The sequence below is a fragment of the Amblyomma americanum genome, chromosome 1 (assembly GCF_052857255.1).
Source record: "Amblyomma americanum isolate KBUSLIRL-KWMA chromosome 1, ASM5285725v1, whole genome shotgun sequence".
In the NCBI taxonomy this organism is placed as follows: Eukaryota; Metazoa; Arthropoda; class Arachnida; order Ixodida; family Ixodidae; genus Amblyomma; species Amblyomma americanum.
The window spans coordinates 321,497,985-321,525,838 of NC_135497.1; the positions used below are offsets into that span (position 1 = coordinate 321,497,985).

Sequence of the window (27,854 nt, forward strand, 5' to 3'; positions counted from 1 at the left end):
CTCCCCCTGGACGCCTTCTTTCGGGGTGGCGTCGGCACTATTCACGTGGCCTTGGTTCCATCGGGTGGTGGCGCCATGCGACTCAATAACCCGGATGCGGTTCAGACTGCGCTACAGGCGATTACGCCTCACTTCTTAAAAATCTGTGATGTCCGGCAGAACGCCAGAGGAGGCGTGGTGCGCAGTTCGGCCGACCAGGCCTGCATCATGGATTTGTTAACGTGCACAGCTTTTGGAAGCCAGTCGGTAAGCGCATTTATACCGCCGCACTTGGCATGCTCTAAAGGTCTGGTGCGAGAGGTTGACCCACGCCTTAGCCCTAAGGAAACGCTAGAAAAACTCTCCTCCGCAGGGGTGATTTCTGTACATCGGTGCACTCGGGTCGTCGAGGAAACAAAACTTCCAACTGAAACGGTAATTGCCACTTTTGCGGGTTTCTCCTGTCCATCTGAGTTGAAGGTGTGGCCCCTGGTTTTCAGGGTCGATCCGTATTCTTCAAGGCCACTTCAATGCCGCAACTGCTGGAGGTTTGGACACAGCGCGAACGCCTGCAAGTCGAGCTCAAGGTGCAGTGTGTGTGGTGGTAATCATGACCGTGAAGGAAGGTGTTCAAAAGATGAGATGTGTTGCTTGTGCAGCGGTAGTCACTCCGCCACATATTCTAATTGTCCTGCAAGGGCTGAGGAGGTTAAGGTGCTGGAAGTGTTAGAAAAGCGCCGGTGCTCAAGGCGCGAGGCTATGGCTATTGTTAAGGAAAGGACGTACGGGTACTCAAGTGTGGCAGCACGGCAGACGACTGCGGTCGTGGATTCAAGCCTGTCAGATGCGATTGCTACAGCGGTTGAAAAGGCAATGGCCAAGGTCATGGATCGGCTAGTGAATTCAGTAACAGAGTGCATATCGCAATTCATGGTGGCGCAAATGACCTCTTCAATAATGACCTACAATGCTGCGTTGAAGTCATCCGTGGATCCTGCAGTACCTACTGAACTCAGTGCGGAGACGCCTTCCCTTGTTTCAATGCAGCCGCAAAAAGAGCGCACGCCTCCAACTTTTGTACCTGAAGTCACGACCGGAGCAATTGATGGGTGTGTTGAGCTGATGGAGCTCGATGCTCGAGTTCAGAAACGTAGCCGGTCTCCTTTGGCCGTTGCTGGTCCGTCTAGCTCCCTTCAATCCAAAACAAAAAAGAGTAATTCAGGAAAAACTGGTCACCACAGCATTTTGGAAAAGGCAGTTGCTGCTGCAGATCTCTCGGCAGAATAGGGTCTCTGAGAGTGCTGCAGTGGAACTGCCGTTCCATTCAATCAGCCTTCACTGATTTAGTAACTCTTTCAAATCAATTTTCTCCTCATGTCATTGCGCTTCAAGAAACCTGGTTGTCGAAAGAGTTTTCATTTCAAATGGAACATTATCGAATTTTTAGAATGGACCGCCCATCAAGGGGGGGGGGGGGGGGGGGTTTGCTTCTGCTGGTTTCATCCAGATTCTGTCACAACGCACGATTGGTGTTTCAGCGTGTGGACGCTCATTGCGAAATTCAGGTAGTGGATCTTTCAGTTCCTGGTTTCCATCCCATTATTGTCGCAAATGTATATTTTTCATCTGGGGTTCATGACACACGGCCATTAGATTCCTTACTCTCTGTCAGCAGATCACATCTGTTGCTTGTTGGGGATTTCAATTCGCATCACTTGACTTGGGGTTATCGAACAGACCAGTGCGGTTTGCGTTTATGGGATTGGGCTTGTGTGAATAACCTAAACTGTCATAACTCGGGTTTTCCGACCTTTCTCCGTGGGCACTCCCGATCAGCATTGGATTTAACGTTTTCAACCCCAGGGGTAGCAGTTTCCTCCTGGACTCCGGTTGACTCTGCAACAAACAGTGACCATTTCCCACTCACTTTTGACATTGTGTGTCCGATGACTTCTATCGGCGGATTCAGTTGCACCCTAGTCGATTACAACAAGTTCAAAAGTTCACTCAGTTCAGAACTACACTCTTTGCCGAATTTGTCTCAGGAGAGCAGGGTGTTAGGCTTATGCTCTATTTTAGATCGGGTACGGAGGCAATCAGAGTTTACAGTGTGCGATAGCATAGGCACTTCTCTGGGCCCTTGGTGGAATGCAGAATGTTCAAAGGATTATAGGCGGCGCAAGGCAGCCTGGAAGAAACTTATTCATAATCAATATCCCCGGAATTGGATCGATTATAAGTTTCTTCCAGCTTCCTTCAAGCGCACAGTCGCTAGGGCAAAAGAAAAATATCATGAAGAGAATTATGACCATCTATCAAAATCTAATGACAGACAAGCCTTGTTTCGCTTTCTGAGGTCAAGGAACAGGCTGCCACCGCCTCACAACATTCCCTCTAATGTGCTGACTCCAGTAGAGCTTGCCAGGTCATTAGAAGAAATTGGCAAAGGCTTGGAACACCGTTTTTCGGCTGCGCTCTCTCGCCCACAACTGCTTGGGAATCACTATGATGATTTCCTTAATGTCTCGGTTTCTGAGCTCTCCCAGGTGATAAATCGGTTAGCTTCTGCAGCTCCTGGTCCTGACATTGTCACCTCTGCGATGATTAAAATACTGTTCGACGAATCCCCCAATGCTATATTGGAGCTGGTAAATTACTCTATTAGAACCCCATGGATCCCGGATGTATGGCGTGTTTCCAAAATTATCCCGGTGCTTAAAAAGCCAAGCGAAGGGTTGGTCTTAGACAACATTCGACCAATTTCATTGACATCGAATGTGGTGAAATTGGTTGAACGCGTGCTGTATGGACGAATCATGCCCATTATTACTGAAAAGGGACTACTTAACAACCGTCAGATTGGTTTCAAGCCTGGGTGCTCTATATGGTATGCGCATACTGACCTCGAAAGCCGTGTCCGACTAGCGCGCCGGCGTCGACAGTATGCTGCGCTGGTAACTCTAGACATCTCGAAAGCATATGACAGTGTCGAACATGGGCCTCTGATGTACAGGCTACGGGCTCTGGGCTTGCCAAGTTATTTTGTGGAATGGGTGTCAGCTTTCCTGGCTGACAGAGAATTTTATTGTTGTCAACGCCCAGTTTCTACAAGGAAATTTCATCAATCTAGAGGTGCGCCTCAAGGTGCAGTTCTCTCCCCTGTTCTATTCAACCTCTTACTCAGTTCGATTCCGACTTCCCCTGACGTGACTACGTACGTGTATGCAGACGATATAGTTTTCTTTGCTTCTGCGAGTGATTTACATTCTGTGTATATGGTTTTACAGTCACATTTAAATTCCCTTGACCGATGGTTATCTGAATTACACTCAAGTCTTAATGTAAACAAGTGCGCTTTGTTACCTTTTCCGGTTACTCAACAGGCACACATTTCATTGTCTTATCGTCATCATGTCATTCCTCAGGTATGTTCCCTAAAGTATCTCGGGGTAACTTATGACTCCTCTCTCTCTTGGCGGTCACATATAGATCAGATTGCTGCGAAAGGGATTCGGGCGGTAGGTCTTCTGCGAAGGATGAGTAGCCCTCGCTGCGGTATGCGCAGACATGCTCTTCTGCTGATTTACAAAATGTATATCCGGCCAATCTTGGAATTCGGTTGCGTTTTGTTTTCTGGAGCAGCTGCATACAAACTGCGCCCTCTTCTGCTCTTAGAGCGAGAAGCTCTGCGCCTGTGTTTGGGTCTCCCTAAATACGTGGCAAACAATGTTTTGTATCTGGAAGCGCGGGTGCCGTGTCTTACTGCAAGGTTTTGCCTTTTGACAGTACAAACGTTTTTAAAGGTTTGGGACTCGGAGCAGCATGCATCCGAGTTGATCTTCCTAGGGCAGCGAGCGGAGTTCTTGGGTGTCGGATGGTCTCGCCTTCAAACTCCCCAAATCTGTTTCGTTGAATCTTTGCTGGGCCCACTCATCGTGCGAATACCTGAAATTGTTCCGGTGCGGTCCATCCCCACAACTGTGTCTATCATCTACGATGACATTTATCCATGTAATGCAAAATTACTGCCTTTCTCATGGTTAAATGGTATGTTGCAGGGTTATTTGTCGACCTTCAGCTCACATGTTGCAATTGCGACTGATGGCTCTGTGTGTGCAGAAAAGGCACGTGTAGGTATTTACTCCCAGTCCCTTGACTGGTCTCTTTCTCTCCGTCTCCAAGATATCACTCCTATCTATCTGGCTGAGTTTCTCGCAGTGGTTCTCGCTCTGCGCAAGGTACCAATTTCTTTATCAGCAGTAATAATAATTACGGACTCGTTATCTTTATGCACTTCCCTCTCGGCGTCCACTGAATCGCAGCTCTTTCGGATACTAAAATTCCTGATCCCTCCACACATCACATCAATTCGATTTCTTTGGGTTCCTGGGCACAGGGGTCTTCTATTAAATGAATCAGCTGATGCTTTAGCGAAGGCAGCCCTGAGTGGACCGATTGTTGACCCGCTTCCAACAACTGCTTACATCACGGCGGCACGCTTTCGACGGTACACTGTAATGAACGAATTGGGCGCATCAGCGCTTACTTCCTTGGGCGACTTCCAGCACCTACTGTTCCCTTGGAGAAGCTCAGTCTGGCGATCGCGCAATCTTGAAGTTTCTTTCACGAGGCTTCGTTGCCGGGTGCCGCAACTAAATTTTTACCTCTACAGGCCCGGTCTGGCGATCTCCCCATTGTGTCCGTATTGTGCGGAGCCGGAAACAATAGAGCACATTCTTCTTTTTTGCCGTCGCTACTCATCGATTAGGAGGCCACTATTAGAAGTTCCAATACAAAATCTCAGTTTGCGCCTGTCTTCTGCGGTTGTTCTGTCTCTTGGCGCTTCTATGCTTGGCCATACCAATGGGAATGTTTGCTCTGCCGTTCAAAATTATCTCCTAGAATCAAAACGTCTACCATCATGAGCTTTCGTCCTGCCCATCCCATTATCAGCTTCTGTATTTCGATTTTTACAACCACTTATAGTAATTCCTACCCCTTCTTTGCCTAAATTTTAGTTTGTATGACCCCCCTAACCTCCTGCAACCACCTCGGCTACGGAAACTGTGCGATCCAAATTTTGGTAGGTCATTCCATGCTTGCCACATGCAACTGGTCATTTAAATAGTCACCGCCTGGTTATGGCCAATCCCCCTTGTGGGTATGTGCCATTGTGTGAGGACAACAACAACAACAACAACTTTGTTGTCCGTGTTTATAGCTTCTATGTGTATATTCAGTAATTCAAAGTGCTCATTTAGCTCTCCGGAGCAAGTTATGGGTTTCAAAATATTCCCTATGACAAAAACAAAGGATTCATGTCGAACATGGCTTCGCAGAGGCGCTTTCCGGATCCCATGTTCCAGCGCATGTTAAATGGCTTGTAGTCTGTGTTGGTGATTACAGAGAGATGTGTATACTCTTATGAAGTAACTTACTGTGAATTCTGCGGTCGGCACCCGATATGTCCTTAATTTTGTTTTACTCTCTTCTGCACTGACGTGTGAAATCCATGTGAGCGCTCGTGTCAGTGGGCGTTTTATATACTATCTAATAAGGCGGTTGAGAGAAAAGGACGCGGATGAAAGAGAATAGTAGCTGGAGCTCAGGACGTGACCAGACTGTGTCTTGGTTGTCAGGCCAATCTGCGCAGGGCGCATACCTGAGTGGTTTTGCAAAAGACGGGATATGGTGTAGGCAGTAGGGTGTTAATAAATAGATGGTCTCAACCGACTATGTATTCTGCCTTTGTGGTGCATAAGAAAGTGATGTGAGGTGCTGTGATCTTCACCAGCTTGCAGCAACCTAGCTGTACAGTCCGTCACAGAGCATTTACGATCGTCACCTGACGAAGGCACTTGTGCCGGTCAGCGACCGTCCTCGCTTGCAGAGTGAGCGCCTCTTTTACTTTCGATTTCGTGCAACCGTCCTCGTATTCGTGAAGGACTCACTGCAAAGCACTCATTTGAACCCTCTCATAACATAAACACAATCGTCCTGCTGTGACGAGGGACGCCATCTTTAAGTATATCATGTCGTCGACTTGGACCCTTGGTGTAAGCGGCAGTAATTGTTTAATGCATTAGCATTACAACCCTCACATTGGCAGAATCTGTCCGTCTGTTGGGCAACGCCGCCACCACCCTCCAGGAGGCCTCTGCCCATTACCCACCCACATTTTCCCTCCACCCATCTCCACATTCCAGATTGATCGCCCAGCACCAAGCAAGCAATCTTCAGCTCTAGAAGCTTCACCCACCACCACCCACGCACCTGCACCCTCCAGAAGGCCTCCACCCTCCTTTGCCTTCCACCAGTGGAGTGGAGAGGGGAGCGGAGGAGAGGAAAGCGCAGCCCACGCGCTCTATCACACGTCAGCGGCAGCGTCCGCTCCTTCTGTCTGTCTGAGACATAACTACAGCGCGAAAAAAACAACCACACAGGGAATAAGGCGCCAAAGACACGGACAAACACTGCTTTTTTTTCGTGCTGCATTTATTTCTACGATAAGCAACCAACTTGCCCAAATCTCGTTTTACTAAAGCAAATGTCTGTCTGTGTCTGTCTGTCTGTCTGTCTGTCTGTCTGTCCGTCCGTCCGTCCGTCCGTCCGTCCGTCCGTCCGTCCGTCCGTCCGTCCGTTTGTCTGTCTGTCTGTCTGTCTGTCTGTCTGTCTGTCTGTCTGTCTGTCTGTCTGTCTGTCGGTCTGTCTGTCGTGACGACAGTAACTTTATATTGCAGTAGCTACAGAAGCCTAATCGGCAAAAAATTGCGGTGACCATCTTCAATCACTTAATTTCTATTGGCTGAGGGGAGCGTGACGTTGCACACCACGTTATCAGTGGAGGCTCGGGGCGAGAGAGGCGGCGCTTGGCCATCTGCGGACGTGCCAAGCTCTCTGTTGGCATGCAGCCGGCATGGCCGTTGCGCGCTGTGAAGAATCCCCGCAAGTAGACAGGGCGTTCATATGTGTGCATTGCATTTATGTATCGTATGGTGCATTGGCAGCACAGGAACAGTAGCATGGAGGGACAATGCTATCGCAGTGTCACACGTAATGATAATTAAGTGTTCCACTAATTTCTCTTCGTTTACTTCCTTTTTTCTTTGGGAAAGTGACGTTTTTCATTCCTTACTCCCTTTATCCGAGGTCTGCGGTGAGGACATATTCCCACCAAACGAACGGACACTGCAAGAAATTTTCTAGCGCCTCTAGGAGAAGCGAAAGGTACTATTGCTACATGCAGGGACCGCAAATTGACAATAATCCTGCGCAGGAAAAGGGATATAGCACCAACCAGAGCCGATGTCAGTAGAGGTCACAAAATCTCTCCGGTGCTATTCAACGCGTATTTACACTAGATGTTCAAAGGGCTCAGTTCGGCATATCTGGGGATGAAAATATTGAACACCTAAACAATCTTCCATTTTCAGAGAATACTGCCCTGCTAATTAAGTCAGACGACGAATTGTACCGTTGGGATGAATGTAAGAATATGATTTTCTTATCTTTAAAATAATATTGGATACTCTAGAGAACAACCAACAATTTCCGCTTATCCTGCGAGGTTACGGAAGAGGTAACAGAAAACCCAGGGAAAGCATTACAGGGCAAATAGTAGATCTAGGGCAAGTAGTAATTACAGATCCGGGCCATGAAGTGGAACTAGAAAAATATGAACGGGGCGGAGCGCATTTGGCACGCACTTTTAGGGTTATGAACACCCTTTAACCAGTATCATTCAAGAGGAAAGTATGTAATAGTTCCATTTTGTCAGTGCTCACCTATGATGCTTGCACTTGAAGGCTAGCGGAAAGGCTTGAGACCAAACTGACGAAAGCGCATTGAACTATGATAGAGAAAGGATGCAGGCGGTCGTTTAGAGACTCGGGCGGGATTTGTGATATGGAGAGCAGATGTAACCGAGGGTCGGTTAGGGCAGATAAGTGGATTCCAATAGGAACAGAGCGTAACAGGGGACGTGGAGAGGGCGTGGTGCGAAAGCGAGATTAAAGGGACACTGAGGAGAAATTAAAGTTGTCTTGTATCGTTAGAATACCAGCTCCTGATCACAAAACCGCCACTCTTACTGAAAACAAAGCTCTTGTAAGGTAAAAAATAGCAAGAAGAAAAATGCAGGCATTGCCGCCACAGGCCAATCAGTTGTAAGTCCAGCGTTGTGGTGTGTGCCTCCTTTGTTCTTGTCTTGCGTCTATTTTCGCTGGTTCCTTTTCTATGCAATATGAACCAACTAGCCCAGCAGTATGCACTCCTCGCAAGTACAAGCGTGATTAAATCATGGGACAAGAGACGCCACCTTGCAGGAATTTTCCTTACTCCATGGACACCACCAATCTCTGAGGCTGACAAGAAAAGGTTGAGCGGTTCAATAATGAACTATGTTTGGTTTTTTAGCCGATAGGGTACTTTTATCACGCAAGGAAGAGACACAAAAGACAACCTGAAGGTTGGAAGCTAAGAAAACCGATGCTTGGTGGCGCCACAGGCAGCCAGGAGAACTTCGGTTTGTTATAGCGCTTCGCGTCTATGAGCTTTGCGTGCCCCGTCGTTTTGTTTTTGACGCGCCTCGATTTACAAGCACTGAGCAGCAGAGGAACACCAAGTGCCGCTTCAAGTGATATTTAAAATTTGAAGAAGCCTTTGTCCGGAAGCAGCTCTGAGGGGCCTTAATTGTTGAACAGTCGTGTAATGACGCTTGTTAACTCGCGAAGTTCGTATCTTCATGGCATCACTGCCGGCATTCGGAGGGCTTATTCACAATGACGACCCAGTGACGGGAAATACGCAGTTAACGCCGCCGCGGTGGCTCAGTGGTTACGGTGCACTGCTGCTGGCCCAAATGACGCGGGTTTGGTTCCGCCCGTGGCGGTCGCATTTCGGTGTAGGCGAAATGCTAGAGGCCCATGAACTGTGCGATATCAGTACAGGTTAAAAAAGCCCAGGTGGCCGACATTCCAGGAGCCCTCCACTACGGCGTCCCTCATAGCCTGAGTCGCTTTGGGACGTTAAATCCTATGAAAGCAAACCAAAGCCAAACCTATACGGTGTTGGGGGAGCAGCGCAAGCGTACCGCGAATTTCCTCTCTGGCTACGGGCTTACTTACAACTAGTACACCGCCCGGGAGACATCACATAGGGACAGACACGGACAAGCGCTCGTCCATGTCTCTCACAGTGTCCCGTCTCGCTTTATTACGCCAACTAGCTCAAAGCGCCATGTTATATGAACAGATCTATGCTTCCTTGCCGATAGGTAGTAGCTCTGCATGGTTTTATAATGGCATCAATTCTGATTTTTCTGGTTTGGTTCTGCTCGTTTTGCGGCACTGTTGCCGTATTTTTGTCTCGTACCTCTGGACTGAGCCGCGATGTGAGAAACGGGCTCGCGTAACCTAAACTAATCTTTACTTCCGCTCTACCTTTCTGCGTACGTAATGGGTCAAAGAAACCGACGCAGCGGCTCCGCTCTTCTCAGATCTCACAACAGCGAAATCGGTGCGTCGGTTCAAACCCGGGTCATTGAATGGGCTACCCAGGTCGCTGTCAGTCGTGGACTGATAGCCACCGAGCACGGATCGTCTGCATTCTGCCTTTTCTGACGAATTAAATGTTTTCCAATCCAATCCAATCCTCTCGCATACGCGCAGGCGAAGAGCGTAAATGAACATCAGTTCAAATTGCACGAGCTCGTTTTTCAACACTGCAGGTCTGTGTCGTGGCAAGTGGCGCAAAAGCGGTGGCACTGCAACGATTGGCTCATACCCAGCTGGAGCAAGAACGGGCGTACGATTGCGTTCCTAGCAACAGCAGACCAAAAAAGGTTGATCGCATTATGATGCATGGAGTGAATTTAACCCACGTAATACACGGAACGGGAAGTATCTGCCCGGTTTCGCGGACGTGGCCCCGGTATTTAGGTTTGCCGTGGTTTAATGCGTCATTCCCGGCAGGGATGAGGATGAGGAGATCAGAGAGAAGTTGTTTGGGTTGAGATAAAAGCAAAACATCTCTAACTATTTACATTGGCGGAACGGAAATGTACAGAGGAAGTGTACAATTAGAAGGACAGACTCCGGTAAGGAGCTCTGAATTTCATGGGCTGGGACACTTTATTTTTAAATCTATTCCCCTGTACTGTTTGTCTTAAAAGGTTCCTAACATCTTCGCACGTTTTGCGTTCAATCAGCACGGGTCGTCCTTGGATGCTGCCATCACGTTATCTGCCGGGCTCCTCTTTACCCATCTCCGAAACAGCAGCCGTGATGCTATAGCGCCGGGGACAAGCATGACGCGACGAAACAGTCCTGGCTTTGCCCAGCCGCTAGACGAGCATTGAGGCGAAACCGGAAGTTGTTACGCTGCACCATTGCGCACGCGCAGAACACAAGATCGCGCGTCAGCGAATGGCAGGTCTTGCCGACAGCCTTCCTCGTTGCGTGTTGGGCTGGACTCCTTTGTTCGCGGCATCATGCACAGAACTGACTCAGTTATGCACTTTGCGCGCAGCCGGTAGTTGAGAAAACGGCAGGGAGCCTCTATGCCTATAGCGTAGCGCTCGGTGCCGTGCTATAGTATAGATACAGCTCCAAAAGCAGCAGTTATTAACACCGGCCATGGTCTGCGGCGCACTGTATTACTCCACTGGCTCAATACAACTGTAAACAAAATAAGCTTTCTTATGTTTGGCTTTATCAAACAAACCCGATGCATCAAAATTTTTGAGCACATAACTTGACTCGTGATTAGCTTCTTGTTTAGGTAACAAGAAGTGCTTTAACAACAGACTACTTTCTCTCACGCAGGAATTCTGTTCAGAGGCCTCAAATGTGGGTGAAGTTTCATTGCAGGACTGAGTTGTAAACTATAGCAGAACATTTTTCCAGAAAAGCAGCGGAGGAGCGTCCTGTAGGCTCGAGTAGAAGTAACATTCCGGCGGAGCCACCGACACCTATATAAGTGCGGGATGCGGCATCTGGACTCTAGAAAGGGAACGGAGACAAAACAAGAAAAAGAAGACACCTCCCTCAAGCCATTCCTCCAGCTGGAAGAAAAGACGATATCGCAGGTGCAAACTGTACGGCTTTTACGGGTGTGGTTGCAATCCAAGGGAGAGCAAACCACACCTTGAAATTTTTGTGCAGCTCTGCTGGACGGGTCGCCTACCGTAGGCGAGGACTTAAAGACGAAAACGTTGTTAAGCTAGCAGCGGTCCTAGTTGTCAGTAAAGCGACATACATCAGACAATATCAAGACCTTAACAACACAGAGCTAGATCAAGTGGACAGAATCGTACGTAAAGCAAACAAGACAGCTCTAGGTCTTCCACCTAACGCCTCAAACAGCAAAATAACGGGCCTAGGTATCTCCAACCCCCTCCTTAATTCAAAGAGGTCTAAGATATTGCTCATAAACACCCATTCCGAACTACTACAGGACGCATTCGTCTCGCCATACTTGGGTACTCGGACTGTGCGAGCAAGATCAACGAGACCACATATGTTCCTGATCATATAAGGGTCGCCTACATGGTCTCTAAATTCCTCGACGTATGCATCCTAACGTCCATTAAGGCAGGTGGGCAGGCCGAACAAAAACGATCGAAAAATTGGCAGTGGCTTAGCTCGGCTATGCCAGGATATACGTAGCGAAAGCAAGACATAGCATGGTTAGCCTTGGTAAATCTAGATTGCAAGTCCAGGTTAGTCTGGTTCTCTAGCTATGTTGTCGCATTAACGACGACACAACTGTGGTTGCGGCGCACGCGAGCTCTCTTTTTCAATCCTCTGACATGTTATCAGACATGCGACGCAGCTGGCGAAGCGAGCGGAGGCGAGCGCAGCGACCAGGAACGAGGTGTGACGTCATACCAAATGGTGGCGGCGGCGATCCGCGCGGAGTGGCATCTTGACAGATGGCACGGCGAGCGCGCAAAGCACAGGAGGGAGCATCCGAGGAGGGAGCATCCGGCTAGAAACTTGAATCCTAGTCGTAAAAAGTAAAAACGCATTAAAAAGTAGCGAGTCGGTCGACCCCCCCCCCCACCCCCCGTGACCACGCCACGTGATAGCGTGCGGTGATATCTAACGCCGCTGGGCGCGCGCATGCGCGGAATAGCGCGGCAGACTGACTGTAGATCAACCTCCTTGCTGTAGACGGCCGCGGCACGGACCGAGCAGAAGCGCACAGTAAAATATACAAACACCAAAATACTAAGGACTGACTGGGAGAGCGGAAAAACGGGGGAGAGAGCGGCTTCACGAGCGCTTGTCTTGCGAAGGCTGGCCGCTTGGCGTCGCACTTCATCTTAAGTTTTTTTTTTTCCTCCATGACAGTAACCGTCTCACATATCTCGGTGGGCACCCGAACCGCGCCGTAAAGGAAGGGATAAAGGAGGGAAGGAAAGAAGAAAGAGAAAACTGAAAATTGAAAGTTGCACTTTGAGGAAAGGCGCGGTGCTGCGCAGCGGCGGAACTCCTGAGGTTCGGTGCTACAAGTGGCGCATGCGCAGTTGTCACTAGGGATTGAGAGAGAGAGATAAATATCCATGGTGAGGCGCGCGTTGTGACGTCATGTGCCTCCTCGGAGTGCGGCCACGGCGAAATCGCAAGTTCGCGGCCAGTAAACCTTTCGCTTTAAAATCGGAGTGCTGGAGTCTAAGACAACAGCTACATGGACTTTTCCAGCAATCTCAACCTTACACCAATAGCGGCCACAATGGTTGATGCTTACCCATAAAGACCTCGTCAGCGCCACATTCAATAACTGCAAAGTGACAGAAGCCAAGAAGATAGCGATTATTCTCGCCATCGCCGAACGCAACAGACTTCACATATCTCTCGCAATTATTTCCGACTCCCAAACGGCCTTCGGTAATTACGCGGACGGCACAATTTACAGAAGAACATTGACTACGCTGAGCATCAGGAGGAGTACCATATCATTATATGACCTCAAGAAACGCTGGCCTGACTGAAAACTAAGTAGCCGACACTATAACTCTTGGAGATACCGATTGAGCACCTAACGGAGAGCGGAAGTTCAAACTGGTCTTTGTGACATACGGCAAAATCTTGAAGCATCTTCGAGGAGCCCGCCAACCTTACTCCAAACCTTATTCAAAACTTAGCAGGAAGCAGTCGGTCCGCTGGAGATAATTACAAAGCAACACATTTCAAAACCTTCTTATTTTACACAAAATTCATCCCACCCAGTACCAGCGCACCTGCCCTTGGTGTGTGGGTATCGACCAACCCGTTATCTCACAACATGGGGCCGCTAACGCATAGCGGGATGGCACAACCAACTTTAACCGCTGTGATCTTGGATACGATAAACCGAAACTATGCCACCATTTCGTCCCTTGACATCATACTCACATAGTTCCGCCTTTATCCACCATAATGGACCGTGACATCATCACTGGCACGCGGCAGGTTGTTTCCAAAAAGCTATTGTAGATGGCGCTACAAATCTCAATGCGAGATGCGTTGTTTTCTAGCTGCTGCCACAGATGGCGCTGTGATTTCGGGGTGGTTAAAGGTCCTTGCTAGTATAAAGTACCGACACTCTCCTCCGCGCGACACGTTTCTCCTCGTTTCACCTCGCGCGCCGGCTCCCAACGCTGCGCACGGCAGGCCTTTTGTCCAGGCGGCCATAGGCCATCCACAGCATTAAATGCTGGCGCGTGTTCTGGGGCTGGTCGGGGTCCTCACTGAGTTAGCAAATCTTCATAGATGGTGGTGAAAGTATTGGCATCGATGAAAGTTACTTTGTGGGCAGTTTTGGTTTCTGTTTATGCCGTCTGAATAGGACGTTCTTGTGCGAAACAAATTCTTTTGTGGATTTGAAGCTTCATATACTTTCTGTGCCACGAAATAAGATGTTGAAGTACGTGAATCTAACTTTGTATTGCCGTTGGATATATCTATCTGTGCTAGGGTTGGCTCATTCCATGAGCGGATATAAAGAGCTTGTATTATGTCTGATAGGGCCTCCTGATAAAATAGTCGCGAGTGCAGAGCAAGACCAAGCGTTCGGTTTCCTAATGAGGACGTGGCTCTAGTGAATTGCATCTCAACCATATGACAGAGTGTCGTATGGAACAGTGCCAGCGGCACCGGCCACCACTCATCGGCTGCAATAATAGGAGGTGGCACACATGACCTGCTGAATTTTAATGCGAAATCGGTTTATGGACCGTTGAGTGGAAAAACAAGCGCCGTGCTTCCGATCGCGTTGGTTGAGTGCGGTGGTACCATGGCGAGTGTGATGTGATAAGTAGGAGAGAAGCATAAGAGCAGTACTGATTAACAGTGCATAGGCATTGAGTGAATGATTAGTGACTGCTAATTAGTGGCTGTTAATTTCTTAAGTGTAATTGGCGAATAAAAACGAAAAGAACGCCAAAAATGCACTGAGTGTAAATGAAATTGCTAGTACTTGAGTTGGAGAAGTTAAAGTTGTTACCCTTAATTAGTTAATAAAAAGGCTAAATATTCTCCGTAATAAAAGACCAAACAGTAGTACCTAATTCCGCCCCTAATTAGTGTACGAAAGGGCTAAAAATATTTGAACGTAATCAAATAGTGTCTGAACTTGGAGTTGTAAAATACTAAATACTGATATCTGATTATTGACCGCTAATTAGTGAGAAGTGATTAGTGAGTAAAACAGTTGAAATGTCCCCACTGAAATCAAATGAACAGCACCTGATCTAGAGGTAATTAAAGGGTAAATAGTGACACCTAATAAATTACCTTAATTAGTGAGAATTGGTAAATAAAATTACCAAACATGCTCAAAATGTTGTCAAATTAGCGGTACTTGAGCTCGACGTAATGAATGCCCAAAATGAGGACCTAATAAGTGACCGATAAATAGGTAATAATAAATAGTTTCCTAAATATTTAAAATTATCTGAATGTAATCACATTAACGGTACTTCAAGTTATCTCCGCGCTTCCTTCCTGCTGTGGAATTCGGCGAAGTTGGGTATGGGGAGGATTCCCTGAAGACCACCGCGAGGGTGGGTGAGCCCTCTGGGGGAGACGTGACTGCAGGACTGCCAGAGGGAACGACGACAATAGCGTCCCAACGTGTTCGAACAGGAATGCCGGAAACAACGACGACAATAGCGTCCCCAGGTGTTCAACAGGAGGGCCAGCGACTACCATAAGCGTATGCGTTCCGGTCCTTGCCACGACGAAGTGCGGTATCAGAGTGGTCCCCTTCAGTCACGCTGGATTTGAACAATTGCCTGAGTGCCCCACCTTCCAGAGCTTCCGCGTTCCGGTCACCAGCACAAGCTCTTTCGACACCTGCTGGGATACAGCCTGCATTCCTGTGTCATGCAGGTGCCCTCCGGGTCAACATAGGCGCGGTCCGGAAGCACGTGCGCGGCCACCTGGAGACCGCGGGGACAACAGTGAGACCGACTCCTGTTCCCTTTCCCTCAACCGAGCTGCGAAGAAGCATCACGACCGCCCTGCTGTGGGTGGTATCTTCAGTGCCATCGTGCGATTGGACATCATTCTTCGAGCTGTATTCCCCAGCTAGGGATCTGGGGAATACGAAGAGTATTTAAGGAGCTGCTCGTTTGATGCCAAGAGAGCCTCCTTCTTGAGAGGTATCAGAGACTCCCGACTCCTAAGAAGCTCTCTTTACTGAGAAGCACTTTCAGTTGCCCGTACTTGTACATAATATAAATAGTCCTTGTATAAAGTTTTCCAAGTTTTCTTCCTCTGATCGTCCTCGTCTCTTCTCCGGCCCAGTCACGCTACCTGAATCCCAACAATGTGCAGATAGTAAAGGACTAAATAGTTCCACCTATTTACCGCTCCTTATAAGTGAAAAGTGACTAATGAATGAGCGGACATGAACTGAAGGCCACAGTGCACTGATCACTGAATTTTGGAAGTGGTCCGGCCGAAATTTGGGTGCGGCCATCGAACTGGGTGTGCTACATTATATTTCGATATCAATTTTGGCCCAGTTTTGCCTAATTCCATTTTTGGGTGAGCGGTGCCAAATTCTGGGGATGCCCCGGTGCAAATCTCGCTTGGACCTTCGGAATGGGCGTGTTTATTACGCGTTTACATCAATTTTGGTGCAGTTTCGCCAAGGTCAATTTTTGGGTGAAACGTGCTGAATCTTGGGGGTGGCCCGGGCCACCAAAGACCAAGTCATGGTGGAGTCATGACTGACCCAATTTGTGTCTATCATGTGTAGGCAAAGTGTCATCACTATACTTGGCTAATTGTTTTATTGTTCCTATGCAACTGCTACTATGCAGCTACTTTACAAGTAAGCAAGACAAGATTATGCTCGGGGTAGCAGCCTCCGGATTCGTGCTTTCGCACCCAAAAACGGACATAAAAGCTTTCACAACCTGAGTGGAAGGCTCCGGGCCACTCCATAGTAATAGATATCAACTTAAAGAATTCACGATCACTTAGCAACCATGTCAACAGAGCCTGTAACTCTGCCAAAAGCAAACTGAAATCAACGCCCACTAATGCACGGACGCGGTATTCAAAGCAAATATAGCAATAGGAGAAGTACAACGTCGAATAGTTAGCATTGATCAATTGATCATCCCTTTACTTCGCGTGAGGGATGCAGATATCAGAGAACAAGGCACTGTTTGGGATTTAGTAAAAAACGCCCTTTAGCATGTACAGGAAAGGTGTGTTGAGGCTCATGTATTCAGATGCATACTGTTCACAGTGCAAATCAGAATCTACGATGATGCTACGTTGTTCGTTGTCGGAACGAATTCCTTTTTGTGAGTGTTGTGGAGCCACTGCTTCATCCGCAAGTAATCGCGCTTTCTTTGCGGGATCATAAAAGCGGCGAAGCTATCCTCACGCCTCTTACTGCAGTTAAATGCACAGCAGCACGGCATAACGCGAGCGCACAGCACAGAAAACAATGCGCGCTACGTCAACACCTCCTATACTTGTAGGAGGTGTTGGCTACGTCCGCTGCGCCCAGGCAAGGCAGAAAATGGCGCGAGCCGAAAAGAAAATCACGAACAAAAACACAAGCGGCGCGTGATTCCATAGGCAACAGCAGGGAGACCAATCGGCGTGAAGCAAAACCTGGCGCGCAGCCAATGCGTGCGGCCCGGCAGTGCAGAGGCGAGCAGGAAGCGAGGAAGCGGCGAAGTTCTAAGAGTGGCGGTACTTTCAAATTCTCAAGGGACTTTAGGGGTGGTACAAGACCCCAAAAAATCTCTAAACATGATGAGTAAGAGCTAACGCTCTTAAAAGGCAACATTTTGTGTGGAGGCTTTCAAAGCACTTACTGGCGGAGCTGGGCAGCTCCGTGCCGCGCGTAGCAGCCACCGACGGTTCCCATCAGGGCGCACGTCTTGGCGCTTTTCCTTGCTCGCCATGCGCGCCACAGCCGCCGGAGCTCCCGCGCAGCACCTTAGCGCGCTGCCAAGGTCCGCACTGCGGGCGCCAGACAGGGCGCGAGAATGCAATACGAATGCAGTGAAGATATGCTCTTTCAAGTGAAACAAAATCATTTCTTTATCGAAGCATGAAAATCAGGCGCGGGTTACAGCCGAGTAAATACGATAATAGTAGGGAAAGAAGACTGCCACAACAGAGTGTGTATAGATCCGCGGCACGTGACTGAATCACTTAAGCGTTAACATTTTGAACTGCCGAAGGGGAAAGAATTTGAGACGGAGCTCGCTAATGCACACTTCCTAACACCTAGGCACTAAAGCTGGTTTTCCCCAGATCCCTCTGACTGAAAAAACGTCCCGGATCTGAACTTTCAGGATGCCCTTTGGGCGCTCTCGATTTCTACCCCTGCCTTTTGGAATAAGCTGCGCACCATGGGTTTTCCAAACGGCGATGTCCCATATTTTTGACGGCCGCAAAAGATTATGTGTATGCTTTAATGCTTAGGTTTGGGATGCCACTGGAGAGGAGCGTAACAACCACTTTAGGAAAGCCCTGGAAAGAGCTCTTGGTATGGCCTATCTCTTAATTCGAAGAGATGAAGCCTTGGCATGCAAGAACTCCTTTTACTGGGTGATCAGATCAATGAACAGGGTGCGAGACCACATCAAAGCATATTGAAAGGTATTTTAATGTTGTTAGAACCTCAGGTTTAAACGAGATGGTCAGCGAGCGGTGACCGTGTTTACGTACTCGAGAAAGCACCTTCCCATGCTGGCTTTGGGAACTGCTGAAAACCAAGGCGGAGCTCGCTTGGAACAGCAGACTCTCCAACATCTGGAAGGACCTCACTGGAGAATTTGCGAAGGCACCATTACTGCCCTTTAACGACCCAAAGCTGGAGACACAGGTAGCTACTCATACATCATGCTTTGACCTGGTGCCGCCCTCCTTCGGTGTCACAGGCAGGAGTCGAGATCTGCTGCTTATGCATCCGGAGCTTTGACTATCACTGTGAGCGACAATGCCCGCAGATAGAAACAGACTCGTTAGGTTGTGTAAACGGGTGTGAACACTTCGACGAGTTTATTTATGGAAAGCCCGTTTCAATGGAAAGTGACCATCAGCCACTAATTTCAATATCGAAAAAGAATATAGGCGACATGCCTCCACCCCTCCATAATGTGTATTCTTCGCCTCATGAAGTGTAGCTACGAATTTAATTAAGTTCTTGGTTGTGCTCGTGCATGCTTTTTTCTCGAGCACCTTTGACTGCTTCATCAGCCCCATCTCCACATGAAGACGCCGAGGTTCACGCTGCCTCAGTCTAATTTGATATGGTCACAGAGACGACATATTATCGACTATCGCCAGAAACGGCAAAAGACCCAATCACCTCCTCGGTGATGAACAGTCTTCGGTATAATGAGGCTGTGCAAAGAGTGTTCGAGCTATACGATTCGGAACTGAGTGCTGTGAAAGTTGTGCGCTCCAGGGGCTGTAAAGTCTTTTTTATCCTTTAAAACCTTCGGACATAAATGCTGGCTGAGTTGCTTGGCAGCCATATAGGAATGAAAAAACGCAAGCAGAAAGCACGCCTGTTCATGTTTCTGCCTGGGATTGCAGTGGACATTGAAGGCATGATTAAAAGGCGCCAACCTGTAAGGATTATGCCCACCGCCAGCCTGCTGAAACATTCATTATGACATCGCCGCCAGGACATCCCTGGTTTCGGGTCGGTGTATATCTGTTCCAGTACGCCGGCAAATTATATGTCGTCATGTTTTACCTATCTTCACCCTACCCCGAAGTTGAATACTTGGAGGATGGCAGTTCTCGAACAGCACCATTTTTGTACGCCAGGAGATTCCAGTTGAAGCGCGCTCTGACAATGGGCCCTAGTTCACATCCAACTTGTTCATAGCTTTTTCGGGAGACTTATTTTAGCCACATCAGATCTAGCCCGAACTTTCCAAGTTCTAACGGTCTCGCCAAAAAGGGCATCCGAATTCTAAAATGCATCCTAAAGAAACAGTGCTCCAATGAAACCATATTTTTGGTTCTCTTTAACTACAGAGCTTCTACTACAGTTGATGCGAAATCACCCAATGAGCTGCTCCTGGGCCGACGAGAGCGCACGTGTCTTTCAGGCTTCAGTGTCGTGCGACCCGACCAAAGAAAGTTCGATGGCGTGAGCCAGCCCATTCTTAATCGCCTCTGACCGCACTGCGTCCTGCATACTGTGTCCACATCAGGGATAACGGCTTATGGCACGCCAAGGAATATGGCCAGGATTCTGGTTCATGCGCCGCTAGGTCACAAAGCCGCCACCACGCGCCGCATGAAGTTGAGCGCCTCCTTCATCTTTTACGTTCTCCCTTCCTGGTTTGGGAGAGAGACGCCGATAAGCTTCGCGCACTGTCCACTTCGTGTGTCCTCTCCTCACGCCCAGCTTCTCGGAGAGGGGGGGGGGGGGGGGGCTTTGAATTTCTGTTTCTTTTTTTCTTTTCTCACCCAGCGTGTTCAAGGGAGACAGACTGTTGGCGCCCCTACTCATTTCCTTGGCTGGGTTGCAAGAAAAGGAAAAAAGTCGGGTCGCGGCTAACACGGCGTTCCCGCGCCGTCTTTGCCGGACGTTGAGCGGTCATCTGTCAAAAAAGATGCCGGCCCGTCACTGTCTGGAAGACGTTGAAGGGTCAAGTTCGAACTCCAAGGGTCGTTCCTGGGCGTACGCGTCCAGCTTCGGTGCTCTTATGCCCTCTTTACACGGGCAGCCTTAACCGTGGTTAAGCTTAACTGCAGTTAAGGCGTTTAACCGCGGTTAGAGTTAACCGCAGTTTGCCGCACTTACACACAGTTTAGCCATCTCGGTTAGTGCGACGAAACAGATCACGTGATACTCGCCTCATTGAAGTTAAAACGTCGCCCACTGAGGCCCATTATTAAACAGGGCTACGTTGAAAAGAACACATAAGAGGAAAAACGTTGCTTCTTGTGCTAAGGCCTGCTTAAAAACATTTTTCGCTGTGCTTGTGGCTGTCGTTAGCCGAAATCTAAAAACCAGTTCTAAACAATTATCTCAGTCCACTTCGTAGCCGACTGCGCGTTCTACTTTGGCTACTTTAGCATCTTTTCTCCGTGACTGCTCGCTGCGACGCATCACTGCTCACTGCTATCGTTGTTTATTTTCGTGGCTTTTCTTTCACACTGATTGCTAAGCTTGTGTAGTTAAGATCCTTCGGACGTCTTGTGTGTTAAGCTTACGTTGGTCCTTAGCAAGCCTGTCGTGAACGAGGGCGACGCTCAATTTGGGCAGCGTTCGTGGCGCATCAGGCAGCGCTTCAACGCCTGCGCGTACAGATGCTGGCGCTGAGCGCTGATATTGTCATGCTTGAAGAGACGAGGAAGTGACATTGGGGGCGGCCAAAGCTCTTTTTGTTGGCGGCGGCGCACCTCTCCGTCCGTGAGAGAAATCTGTCGGCGTACCCGCGCCCAGACTCGTGGTACGAGACCACGCTTCCGCACCTTCCGGACAGCGGACTCCGAGAACACTTTCGGATCAACCGCGGCATATTCCGGTACATGGTGGCTGGTTGTGGAAGCATGAGCCGGCAAGATACCAACATGCGGAAAGCGATTCCGCTGGAGAAACGCGTGGCGATCGGCTTGTACCGCCTCGCAACATCAGCAGGATAGCGGACTACTGCCAACTTGTTTGGCGTGAGCACTGCGTCAGTTAATTTAATATTTCACGAATTTTGCAGCATGGTTGTGGAGTAGTTTGAAGCACGATTTGTGCATTTCCAAACACCAGCTGAGCTTTACGAGCACATGTGTAAATGCACAGCAGTCTGTGGTATCTATCAAGGTGTCGGTGCAGTGGATGGCTGTCATATCGAGGTGTGCCCCCCAAAGCAAGAAGCTGCTGAATAATACAACCATAAGGGGTGGTACAGTGTCGCTCTACTTGCTGTCGTCGACAACACATACAGGTTCCTATGCACGAATGTTGGGAGCCCTGGCAGGAACAATGACCCGGCACTGTTTCAGAAGTCTCGACTGCCAGCTACTCTGGCTAGTGAGATGTTGCGTCAAGAAACATAGCTCATTGAAGGTGTGGGAGTTGGCACAATTCTTGGTGATCAAGCTTTCCCCTTGTAGACACACCTGATGAAGCTGTACCTCTTCCAGGTGCCTCTGGGTCCCCCTCACAGACCTTTAACTACCGGCTGCCGAGTGCCAGACGTGTTGTCGAAAATGCTTTTGGACGTGTCAAGGCACGCTTTAGAATGGTGCTGAAGGGCCTTGAGTGTGACATCCACAATGTCAGTCAAGTGATCCATGCAGCTTGTGTGCTGTACAACATTTGTGATCAGCTCAGTGACCGCTGTGATTCAAGCTAGTTTGGTGTGGCGCAGAGCGCTGATGAAAGGTGGCTTCAGCCAGTGTGCACAAGCAACCGGGAAGAGACGTCAGGTGTGGCCATCGGGACGCCCTGGCCAAGCACCTTGCCTTGAGCTTGAACCCAGTCCTTGGGAAACTCAAGAGCAGCTCAGAAGGACACATCTACCAAGAGGGAACTGCCCTGAACAGAGCTACACACACATTATTGAAGGAGCAGACACTGGGTTCGGCTCACCTTAAATGGCTACCATTGCATGCACATGATGCATACTGCCTACTGTGGTGAAGGTTATGAGGGTTACAACTAGTGTAATTTTCGTAACTTACATGTTCTACATAAAAAAGGTTTGGTTTATGGAGTTTAACGTTCCAAAGCGGCTTGGGTTATGAGTGATGCCGTAGTGAAGGGCTGCAGAATTTTCGACCACATCGGGTTCATTAACATGCACTGACATTGCACAGTACACGAGTGTCTTGCTTTACACCTCCATTGAAAAGCCGCCGTCGTGGCCAGACTTTCAGAAAATAGCCTTGCATTAAAAAACTAATGTTAGTTATTGGTTCTTGTTAAACTACAAAACGAAGTGGTTCGTACCAACTACTAGTACTCCTTATGACAAACAAGCCTTCACCTCCATCTCTAATGAACTAATAATGAAGATTTCATTACTTCCTGTAAACAAATCTCTTTTTTCAAGCAGTTTTGCTCACAGACGATAGTAAAATGCCAGCATGAGCTTTAAATTCTTATATGATTCATTCTTGTCTAGCACTACTGTTTATGTTGCTGTTTAATTGCTATTGTACTACCTTTTTCATTGTGTTTGTGTCACATGGTCTGCGTATTTGCAGCTATTCTATCACTTGCTGTTTGCTTATAATTTTTGTGTATAACGGGCCATCGCCCTGCCGCATTGCCAATCAGCAACTTGTTGGTACCTTGTCATGCAGTACAAGCTTTTAGTCTTGCACTCCTACTTCTGAAAGCAGATGTACTTGCTGAGGCGTTAGTTGGTTCTTCATATAGTTGAATGGCACAAAGGAACAAACACAGGAAGACACAGCAGTGGCGCTTTTTCTGTCTCTGTGTGTTCCTGTGTTCGTTCCGTTGCGCCCTTCAACTGTATTCTGAAAGCAGTATAGTGAATGAAATGCTTTCACTATAAAGACCTTTCCAATATGGGCACCCTGGGTATCACCATATTTTTTCGGTAGGCTGTTGCATGCACCTGATGCTAGCCCAATGGAAGCGGATACCTCTGACCAAAAAAGCTGTTGGTACTTACAGTCATATTACAATGAACATTTTATATCTAGTCGAAGATTAAACAATAGTTGCGAGAAATTTTTTCCTTTTGCTCATGAAGGTAACGAAGTCATGTCGGTCACAGGTGGAAGCTTCATATTTTTGCACACATCATCCACACACAAAGCAAACACAAAAATTTGACGTAAATGCGACCGAATGGTGTGAGCTTTGAAAGACTTAAAGTTTGATAAATTTCATTACATTCCCATCCCATCTCGTTAAACCAAAGTACGCTTTCTGTGAACAATTTCATGTCATTACTATTTTGCTGTTGTCAAAATTGCCCACTGTTCTATAACTTGCCCCCCCCCCCAAAAAAAAAACAGTTATGTTGCAAGAAAAACATCAACCTTGTAGCAAACAGTTCCTGGTGAAAATGCAACAGCCATTGGTTCTCAGTGGAGAAGCAGGTGGAGTGTTACTGCGAGAGCAGCAGCAATGTACTTGCAACAGACTTGTTTGATTACTGCACTTGTGTACCCCTGCAGTGTATGCATGTGCTCTGTTAATAACTAATACTGCAAACTACTACGGTATAGCCAGCCCGCACAATACAATTCACTGTTTAAAAACAATACAAAACTTTCACCAGTAAAAGATCTTTCATCTCATCACATGCTGTAATATCAAATAACTTCCAGCTGGTTTGATCACTCTTTATTTAGAGAGTCATTATTTTCTTTGTTGCTATAAATTTAGCAAGCAGTTGCACCATGCTTGCATTTTGGCATTCGCTTCCTTCAGAAGGCGCACCATTATCTTGCGCATTTTGTGTGCATTGCGGTCGGCCTTTGCTGCTGCCTCGCTTTCTTTTTTATGGATGGCAACTAGATGCTCTATAGCAGATCCTTGTCGCTTGTGGCGGCTCTTTTGGGGTTCCCTTCATTTGGCGCTTGTGCCGGCACTGCTGCTTGCTCCTGCTGTGGCACTGGTGCTTACGCCAGCACTGGCTCGTCTTGTGTCGCCGCTGCTGTTGCCTGTGCTTTGCACTACAGGTACTACAGCACTGGCACTGCAAATGGGGGAGCTGGCCGCAAGTTGTGAGAGGTCGTCTCTTCTGCTTCCTTCAGGCAGGCTGTCCTCCCATGACAGGAGCACTTCCGAGCCGTCTGGTGCCTCATTGACAACTGGCAGCTGCACATGATGAAACATACAAGACAACATGTTATCATCTCAGAAAAGAGGTTAAATGTGTCCTAATGTAATGCAATCATCCGCTTCCACAATATATTACAAAACACTAACTTATGATGGCCAAACTGGAAAGATGGCAGCGGTTCAAATTTTTGTTTTCCTGAACATAACTAAATAGATATATGAAGATCCAGACATGTTCATCAGCATTCCCTAGCCCCAACTTTCACATAAACCAATGGGTTCAGTTCAGTTTTTTCCTGAATACTGTTGCGGATTGCAATCGCCTTCCTTTAGGTTTATGTTACTCGAAATATTTTGTGAAGGAGTTGCAGGATTTTTGTACGGCTCCTAGTGTTGGTGTTGTGATGAATGTTGGATTCTATGTCCTTTAAATGACTTGCGGCTGTTGCAGCTAATGGTTTTATGGCTTTTATAATTGTGTGCCCTCCTGCTTGGGCCAAAGTTATGGCTCGCAGTATGTACAAATAAATAAATGAATGAACAGCTAAACAAGACAGTATACCAAGCTGATCGAAGTCAATAACAAGCAATGTGTTAAACATCTGCAAGCATGTGGGGCATGCTTGATCAAGGGTAAACCCTGCTGATGAGGTTGAGTTGAATAGAAGTACATGGAAGGTGAGGTGCGAACTCTGGCACGACAAGGCGCTGCGATTTGAAGACGCATGTGCCATTTCCGCTCCCCATTGCCATTAATGCCATTAATGCCCATGATTGTGGGAGTAGCTTACTCTACATCCCCCCCCCCCCCGAGTCTGTCCAATGGTTCCAAAGGAAGGATTGCTGGGTCAGTTGGTTCATCATTCAAGGCTTAAAAACAGCACGAAAAATGGGATGATACAGAAAGAATAGGCAGCACTGAACCTGCAATTGAGTGTATTTTATGTGAAATGGCAATAAATACAGAAATCATGCACAAAGAGCTTATAGCCAAAAATACAATACAGTACAGATATTACTTGTATACTTCAAACGAAGACGGCGCAAAAAAGTACAACCACAGAAGAGGACGCGACACAAAGAACGCTTCTCTTCTGTGGTTGTCCTTTTTTACGCTGTCGTTCATTGCAAGTATGAATCACCAACTAGCCCACCACTTTGTTTTATTGAATCACTTGGACATTACAGATATCACATAGAAATTTATTATCTACTTTGCTACTCCCTTCAGTGTCCCTGTAGAGAAACAACAGTTCGCAATAACAGCTTATGATCCACAGGTTGCTGTATTACTTCACTGTATTCAAGCCCAGTTGCTAGTAGAATCAGTGGATGAAGATGAGTGTCTACAAGAGAGAAGGATGAAGGTGAAGCTGCATGTGCACAGGTGTGAAAGTTGAATTATAATACAGCACTAGCACTATTAATAAATCATGCAAATAAAGGCACCGAAATTCTGGTGCGTACCATAACTTCATCTTACTAAAGGCTTAAGTCGTATCCATCCGCAGTGTGTGCCTTTTGACATATGATTCTCACCTGAAAAAAAAAAGACGTGACCTAAATCAGCAATGCACATTGAACTCCCTGTACAACAAAGCGGTCTTTGCTCTGGCATAGTAACATTAAGTATATGGGGAGATAACCAGCTAACTACCGATATGTAGAATTGCTAGGAAGAAAACAAGGATTTATGGACGAGCAGTGGGAGTTGCTCGGCTAGTTGGTTTATGTTTCATGACAAAGAACAGCACAAGGCAAAATGTAGACGTGGAGGCCAGTGCCTATGATTGTGGGAGTGGTTTACACAACTGCTTGAGTCTGTTCTTTATTATCTATTGTTGGCCAGAATTTTATAATGAGTATAAGTTCTGCACTGAGAAATGAGCAGCAATAGAATTTTGAAGTGATCTGAACGACAGATCACACGCAATGGTACAAATAACAAATTACCTCTAAACTTTCCTTGACTCGCCCATCATCGTTGATGGGAAGGTAGCCGCGGAAACTGGAGCTGCCAGTAGAAGATCCATAGGACACCAGGCGACCCAGTTGAAGTGCCTGTCCTTCTCAGCTGCCTGGACAAATAAAAATGATGTGAGCCATTAAATGTGTTGCTAAAAAACATTTGAAGATTGTGATCACAGCATTTCTCTCAGTCGATTAAGCTTCAGAATAAAATTTAATAGATAAGTGTCTAATGAATATGCACAGGTACTGGTGAAATTAATGCATGCAATTTACATTTGCAATGTGGCTAAACTACATCCTGCTAGTTGCTGCTTTGCAATTGAAGCCACGACTGTGCATTATGGTTCAACTATTGTCATTCTAACAATATCTTACTTGGTTAATTTCTAGATTTATTTCTTTCATATGTCTGGTAAAGAAATATGAAATAAATCTAGAAATTCAATTAACTACATTGTTGCTCTAGCAGGTGGTTAGAAATAGCGACGCGTACAGCAATGCTCTCAGTGCTGCAGCTCGCAATTTGCAAATAGAAACGACGAACAACACGTGTGTAACGAGGGGAAGAAGTTTGCATGCAGCAACGTGCACGCGTGCACGAGCGAAAATTCTAAGCGCTGCGTATGCTGCTCCTGCCTGAGGACGTTACTCTCGAGTTCTTACTACCTGAACAATGCATTCTCAAGATCGTCTTCGACACTCCAGAACTGTGCGACGACGGCGAAGAGAATCGACGCGTTGCTCCAGCGACAACACATGCTACTCTCGCACATGCGAGGCTGACTTAAGCAGTTCAGCTGCACTATGAAAACAGCGCCAAGAACTCGATGGCACGAGCATCTTTCGGTAAAGGTCGCACTTACCGTATTTCTTGTTGAGGTTTTTCATTTTCAGCTTCACTTGTTTGCTGGAGTATGCGCCTTGTCCCGGCGGCAGCCCGGCGTTCAGTTCCGCTACAATCGCAACGTATGTCCGAGCGTTGCGCGTGTTACCGTATCAGATCCGTATCAGATGCGTATCAGGGCCGCGGTTGTTGAATAAAGCCAGATGACACAACTCTGGGAGGACGAGTCGTTCGATGTTGCTGCTGCCACGGGCGCCGCCATCTTGTCGGTTAAGGTAGCAAACGGTTGTCAGCAAGCTCGGTTTGGGTAACTCTGGTTAGGTGGCGTAACTGCAGTTTCGTCTGCCGTGTGAGCGCGGCTAACTATAGTTACGGGGAACCGTAGTTACCTTAACTGTGGTTAAGGTCGCCCGTGTAAATGCGGTATTAGCGTGCGCCGGAATTGGCGTCGAAAAGTGGCATGCATCTCCATGTTCCTGGCGCTGGCTCGCTTCTACTTTCGAGCCGAGGGAGAGAATTTCAAGCCGTGAAGAGAAGGGGTTGGGGGGTGATGAAAGGACAACTTAAACCGGAAATAAACTTCGGGGAACCTGGAAGACCTTCAAGCCACGAAGAAAAGAGTCACCGAGATCCCCGCGATCCTGCCATTGATAAAAACCCGACCCCTCTTCCGACGCGTACGTGAGCACCCGTGCGCTGACGCCGATATCTAGCAAGGACAGATATCGGCGCCTCGCCGCGGCTCGCTGGCGTCTTCTGCAGTGCACATGCGCAGACCGGCTTTGGCGTACGCCAAGAGCGCCGAGGCTGAGCG

General features: G+C 47.8%; 1 long non-coding RNA gene across 1 annotated transcript; it reads right to left on the reverse strand.

Moving 5' to 3' along the window:
* Positions 1 to 23,774: 23,774 nt before the first annotated feature.
* LOC144098955 (uncharacterized) lies at positions 23,775 to 27,514 on the reverse strand. Its single transcript, XR_013307276.1, has 3 exons — positions 27,060 to 27,514; positions 26,179 to 26,303; positions 23,775 to 24,261 (listed from the first exon to the last, which is right to left on the reverse strand). It is a non-coding gene; the product is annotated as an uncharacterized LOC144098955 (long non-coding RNA).
* Positions 27,515 to 27,854: the final 340 nt, after the last annotated feature.